The following is a 7,183-nucleotide window of genomic DNA, read 5'->3' on the forward strand; positions in this document are numbered from 1 at the left end:
GCTTGCAAAGTCTGTCTTGTTCCCCAGTTGTTCCTCCTGGTTTATTGCACACAATTTTGGGACTGCTCAGTCCACCAGCTGCCACCTTGCTGCATGTCCTCTCTTTCCCAGCTGCCTGTGTCTATCCCTCCTACCAGTCTGAATGAATGCTTCTTCTTTAACTCCTTGGCTGTTGGACTTCCATACAGTTCAATTTTCTGGTTGTTTTGGTTATTTTTTGTTTTTAAATTTGTCCTTCTTTTGGTTGTGCAAGGAGGCAAAGTGTATCTACTTATGCCCCCATCTTGGCCAGAAGTCACATGTAAGTATTTTAGTATGCTGTCTCACTGATAAAGACTAAAAAAAGTGACCATCATGCCATTGTGATGCCTAACACAATTAGCAATATTTCCTTAATAGTGAGTCATGTTCAAATTTCTCCAATGATGTCTTCATGTAATTTCTTAAAATCACTACTCAGATATAGTTTACACAGTGCATTTGTTGTTTTTTTGTTTCTGTCCGGATGCTTTTCCTCACTGGCCCCTTTTCCTTTTCTCCAGGACCCTCCCTCCCCCATTCTTTCTTGATTTCCCCAGAGAAAGCCTTTTATTTTTTGTTATTTGTAATTTTTATTGGACACAGTCAAGAAAAGTTCACTTTGTCCCTGCCGTCATGGAAACAGTAAATGGTGGGGAGAGACAAGCCTTAGAAAAAGGAGCCACTTGATGTTGCTGGCAAAGGACAGAGTTTTCCTCCTTTCCTGTCTGCTCCCTCCTACCTGTTCTCAATTCAGCTCCCTCCTGCCCCCAGAGGGCCCTCATTTATTAATTAACTCTGCCTCCCTCCAATGCCTCCTTCTCCATGCTCAGAAGGACACCTGTTTCCCCAGCCTGAAGGAGAAACCACCCTTCTCTCCTTCTGGCAGGGCTGCCTGCATTGATGATAACTGTAGGCCCTTGTCCATTCATATGTAAGACACTGGGCTGAGCCCCTCACACACATCAGCTCAGTCATTCCCACAGTGATCCCTGGAGATGGGATGCTGTATGTCCCAATCACCACCAAGGCCTGGCTCAGAGGAATTTGTAACTTGCCCCAATGTCACAGCTGTTGACCTCCAAGGCAGAACATGTCCCAATGAAGTGCCATGGAGCTTTTTATGCCCATGGCTGAAGCAGCTGAATTAAGGTAGACACTTTTGCATCTCTGAGTTTAGATGAATTAAATCAGCAGTTGGCAAATTATAGCCTGCAGACCATATCCAGCCACTGCCTGTTTTTGAAATTAAAGTTTTATTGGAACACAGCCGTGCCCAGTCATTTACACACTGCTCTGGCTGCCTGGGTTCTGTAATCACAGAGCCCAGCAGTTTCGACAGAAATCACATAACTGCAAAACCAAAAGTATTTACTACCTGGTCCCTTACAGAAAACGTTGGCCAAACCCTGAGGTGTATGTTTGACAGGAGAAAGGAAGGAAGAACAAAAGAAAGAGGAAAAGGGGCCTCTTTTTTCATAAACTTAAATTATTTAATGGCTTCTTGAACTGGCTCTGGAAAGGATTCCCTAACAGAATCCTTTTCTAAAAGGTAGGAGGTGCTAGATCATCAAGGTGAAAGTAAAAACATAAGTCCTGGGTCTGAATTTTAAGGATGTGCTTCCCAAGTTAAGTGAATTCCCTGCTTGAACTAGTTAATTTAAGTTTTTAACAAGAGGAAGAAAAGAGCCATCTTGGTGGGTGTTTTTTTTCTTTCCTTCGATTCCATCACGCAAAATCTCAAATCGTTCCTCAATTTACTCAAATACCATCACCCATGAAACTGTCACTGTTTGCAGATGACATGATAGTGTACATGGAAAATCCTATAGACTCCACCAAAAAACTACTCGACCTAATAAATGAATTTGGCAAAACAGCTGGATACAAAGTCAATACTCAGAAATCAAAGGCATTCCTGTATACCAACAACGAAACTGCAGAAACAGAAATCAGGAAAAAATTCCCATTTGATATAGCAACAAGAAAAATAAAGTACCTAGGAATAAACCTAACCAAGGAGGTAAAAGACCTGTACTCAGAAAACTATACAACACTGAAGAAAGAAATTAAGGAAGACACAAACAAATGGAAGCATGTACCATGCTCATGGATTGGAAGAATTAACATCATCAAAATGGCCTTACTACCAAAAGCAATTTATAGATTCAACTCAATCCCTATTAAAATACCAATAACATATCTCACAGATATAGAACAAACATTTCAGAAATTCATATGGAATCATAAACGACCCCGAATAGCTGCAGCAATTTTGAGAAAGAAGAACAAAGCAGGAAGGATCACAATACCTGATATCAAATTGTATTACAAGGCCATTGTAATCAAAACAGCCTGGAACTGGCATAAAAACAGGCACATAGACCAATGGAACAGAACAGAGAGCCCAGAAATAAACTCAAGTCTATACGGTCAATTAATATTTGACAAAGGAGGCAGGAGCATAAAATGGAGCAAAAACAGCCTCTTCAAGAGATGGTGTTGGGAGATCTGGACAGCTACGTGCAAAAAAATGAAACTCGATCACCAACTTACGCCATACACAAAAATAAACTCAAGATGGATAAAAGACTTAAATATAAGTCGTGACACCATAAAAGTCCTCGAGGAAAACATTGGCAGGAAAATCTCAGACATTCCACGCAGCAACATCCTCACAGACATGTCCCCTAAAGCAAGGGACATAAAGGAAAGAATAAACAAATGGGACCTCATCAAAATAAAAAGCTTCTGCATGGCTAAAGAAAACAGCACCAAATTACAAAGAGAACCAACAGTATGGGAAAACATATTCGCTAATGATACCTCAGACAAGGGCCTGATCTCCAAAATATATAAAGAACTCACACGACTCCCCTCCAGGAAGACAAACAACCCAATTAAAAAATGGGCAAAGGACTTGAACAGACACTTCACCAAGGAAGACATACAGAGGGCCCAGAGACATATGAAAAGATGCTCAGCATCACTAGCCATCAGAGAGATGCAAATTAAAACTACAAAGAGGTACCATCTCACACCAGTCAGAGTGGCCAACATAAACAAATCAACAAACAAATGTTGGAGAGGATGCAGAGAAAAGGGAACCCTAGTGCACTGTTGGTGGGAATGCAGACTGGTGAGGCCACTGTGGAAAACAGTATGGAATTTCCTCAGAAAACTAAAAATGGAACTGCCCTTTGACCCAGCAATTCCACTGCTGGGATTATACCCTAAGAACCCTGAAACACCAATCCAAAAGAACCTGTGCACCCCCAGTGTTCATAGCAGCACAATTTACAATAGCCAAGTACTGGAAGCAACCTAAGTGCCCATCAGCAAATGAGTGGATCCAAAAACTATGGTATATTTACACAATGGAGTTTTATGCAGCAGAGAGAAAGAAGGAGCTTATACCCTTTGCAACAGCATGGATGGAACTGGAGAGCATTATGTTAAGTGAAACAAGCCAGATGGTGAGGGACAAATACCATATGATCTCACCTTTAACTGGAACATAATAAATAGAAGAAAAAAGGAAGCGAAATATAACCAGAGACATTGAAGTTAAGAACAATCTAACAATGGGCAGGGGGGTGTGGGGAGGGGACAGTGGGAAGAGGGGATTACAGGAACTACTATAAAGGACACATGGACAAAATCAAGGGGGAGGGTGGAGGCGGGGGAGGGAGGGGAGTCAGCCGGAAAAAAAATAAAAAATAAAAAAATAAAAGGGCACAAAAACCAAACCAAAACAAAACAAAACAAAAAAACAAATACCAGCACCCAGTTTGGATGGGCTAGAGAGAGAAACCCCTTCCCTCAGAATGGATCACGCTGCTACTAGAACAGGCCTGATTTATTTGTGTGGGGGGACAGATGGCGTGTGCCCACAGTAGGCATCTGACTAGGCCGGTATCCACAGTCTGAGCTGAGTGCCACCCGACTGCATGTGGCCTGGACTCTAGCAGGAAGGCGTTTCTTCCTTAGGTGAACCTCTCAGAGCGGCCACCTGCCTGGCTCTGGGAGGCCTGGCCAGGTGAGTGTATTTGATTCCTGACAGGGCAGTTTTAAAAGCAGAAATGGATTCTCCCAGAGTTCTGGAGGCCAGAAGTCCTGGAGAAGGGTGTCAGAGGATGGCTTCTTCTGAGGGCTGTCAGGGAAGTCTGTTCCAGGCTTGACTTGCAGACGTCTGTCTGCATTCTCACATTGTCTTCCCATTGTGCACATCCCTGTGTCCTAATCACCTCTTCTTATGAAGATACCAGTCATAGTGCACTGGGGTCACCCACGTGACCTCATTTTAACTTGGTTACCTCTGGAAAGGCCCTGTGTCCAAATACGATCATTTTCTGAAGCCCTGAGGGTTAGGACTCCAACATGACTTTTGGGACACAGTCTGCCTGTAATAGTGAGATGGAGCTGGCACAGAACACTTTGGTGGGGGTGACCCCAGACTATGGTACAAATGAAGATGTTGAGACACTGAAAAACAAGGGACAGTCTTGGCCTTCACCATGACCAGAGGATCCCAACTCTTTCCCCAGTCAAAGCTTCCCACAGGCATTTCTAGGGGGCCAGGTGGTGCCTAAGAACTAACTCATCCATGGACTTCGTCTGGGCTGTTGTGACTGATCCAGTGACATGGTGACACTATTGGCATTTAGTAGGCAGGAGGCCGGGGAAATTAAACATTCTGTAGTTCTGGGAGCACCAGAAAGAGCTATCCTGCCCCAGAATACCAACAGTGCCCCTGGAGGAATGGCTGAATTCTTGAGGGAAAGCCACTGGGCTCTCACATTCATTGGGGGTGAGGGGGTGCCCCTCACTAGCTCCTCCATTCTGGGGGGGGTCTCTTGGCCTCCTCAGTTGACCAAGGGGCTCACACCCCCTCCAGCAAGGCACAGACTAAAGTGGAGCTTTTCCACCTCTAGCTTGCCCCCGCCTCAGCTTTTGAAATATTAAAAAAGAGATTACTGAGAAAAATAATACTAATCAGAATTTATCATGTTCAACACTTCACAGACATTTTTGCATTTAGTCCTCAACAGTGCTGTGAGGAAGGCGCTGTTATTTTTCTCTATATATAGGAAGAGGCTCAGAGATGGGAAGTCACCTGCCCAGTGTCACACAACTAGTAAGAGGTGCACTGGTACCTGAATCCCGGGCGACTCCCAGACTGTCTCATTCCTGTGCCTCAAAACATGTAAGCAAAGACAACCATGAACAATGACACTGACTGGATGAAAGGACAATTTGTCTGGCTTTTCCTTCAAAACAAGCTAGGGCAGGTGGAGGGGCAGGTGGCGATGGCAGGTGGAGATAAAACAAGATGGGTCTCATGTTGAAGCGGGTGATGGACACATGGGGTTCATTGTGCTCTGTCTTCTTTGATATATGTTTGGCATTTTCACAGTAAATAGTTTTTTAAAAATAATGTTGACTAAATATACCAGATAGCCTTAATATAAGGCAATTTTCTCCCTACCCTAAAAATGTATCCTTTATTACAAAATTAATATACAGAAATCACTCTATACCCTAATAATGAGCAATCAGAAGGAGAAATGAAGAAAATAATTCCATTCACAATTACATCCAAAATAATAAAATACCTAGAATAAACTTAACCGAGGATGTGAAAGACCTGTGCTTGGAAAATTATGACATTGAAGAAAGAAATTGAATAGGACACAAATAAGTGAAAGTATATACTGTGCTCATGGATAGGAAGAATTAATATTGTTAAAATGACCATACTACCCAAAGCAATTTACAGATTCATTGCAATTCCTATCAAAATACCAATGTCACTCTTCTCAGAACCAGAACAAATAATTCTAAATTTATATGGAACCCCAAGAGACCCTGTATAGCCAAAGAAATCTTGAGAACAAAGTTAGAGATATCATGCTGTCTGATCTCAAACTATATTATAAGGCTATAGTAATCAAAACAGCATGGTACTGGCACAAAAACAGTCACATAGATCAGTGGAATGGAATAGAGAGCCCAGAAATAAACCCACACCTCTATGGTCAACTAATCTATGACAAAGGAGGCAAAAATATACACTGGAATAAAAACAGTCACTTCAGCAAGTGGTGTTGGGAAAACTGGACAGATACATGCAAAAAAATGAAACTGGACCACTCTCTTATGCCGTATACAAAAATAAAGTCAAAATGGGTTAAAGACTGAAATGTAAGGCCTGAAACCATAAGATTTCTGGCAGAAAACATAGGAAGTAAACTATCTGATGTTAGTCTGAGTAATATCTTTGTGCACACATCCCTTTGAGCAAGGGAAACAAAAGAAAAAAAACAAATGGGATTTTATAAAACTAAAAATCTTCTGCACAGTGAAGAAAACCATCAACAAAACAAAAGGCAACCTACTGACTGGGAGAATAGATTCTCAAATGATATATATGCTAAGGGATTGATATTCAAAGTATGTAAGAAACTCTTACAACTCAATAATAAAAAATAAACAGTCCAATTGAAAAATCAGCAGAGGACATAAAAAGACATTTCCCCAAAGAAGACATACAGGTGGCAAAGAGACATATGAAAAGATGCTCAACATCACTAATCATCAGGGAAATACAAATCAAAACCACAATGAGGTGTCACCTCACACCTGCCAGAATGGCCATCATCAAAAAGTCAACAAACAAGTGTTGGCAAGGATGTGGAGGAAAGGGAACCCTCTTGCACTGTTGGTGAGACTGCAAACTGGTGCAGCCTCTGTGGAAAACAGTGTGGACATTCCGCAAAAACCTAAAAATAAATATACCATACAACCCAGCAATTCTACTTCTGGGTATTACCCAAAGAAAATAAGAACACTAATTGGAAAAGATATGTGCACCCATGTTCACTGCAGCATTATTTACAGTAGCCAAGATATGGAAGCAGCCCAAGTGTCCATCAGTAAATGAATGGATAAAGAAGAAGTGGTACATATATATGTACAATAAAATATTACACAGCAATAAAAAAGAATCTTGTCATTTGTGACAACATGGATGGATCTAGAGGGTATTATGCTAAGTGAAAAAAGTTGGGTGCAAAAAGACAAATATTGTATGGTTTCACTTATACATGGAATCTAAAAACAAACCAAGCCAAACAAATACAACAAAAACAGAGTTATAGAAATG

The sequence above is a fragment of the Desmodus rotundus genome, chromosome 12, assembly GCF_022682495.2.
Source record: "Desmodus rotundus isolate HL8 chromosome 12, HLdesRot8A.1, whole genome shotgun sequence".
Classification (NCBI taxonomy): domain Eukaryota; kingdom Metazoa; phylum Chordata; class Mammalia; order Chiroptera; family Phyllostomidae; genus Desmodus; species Desmodus rotundus.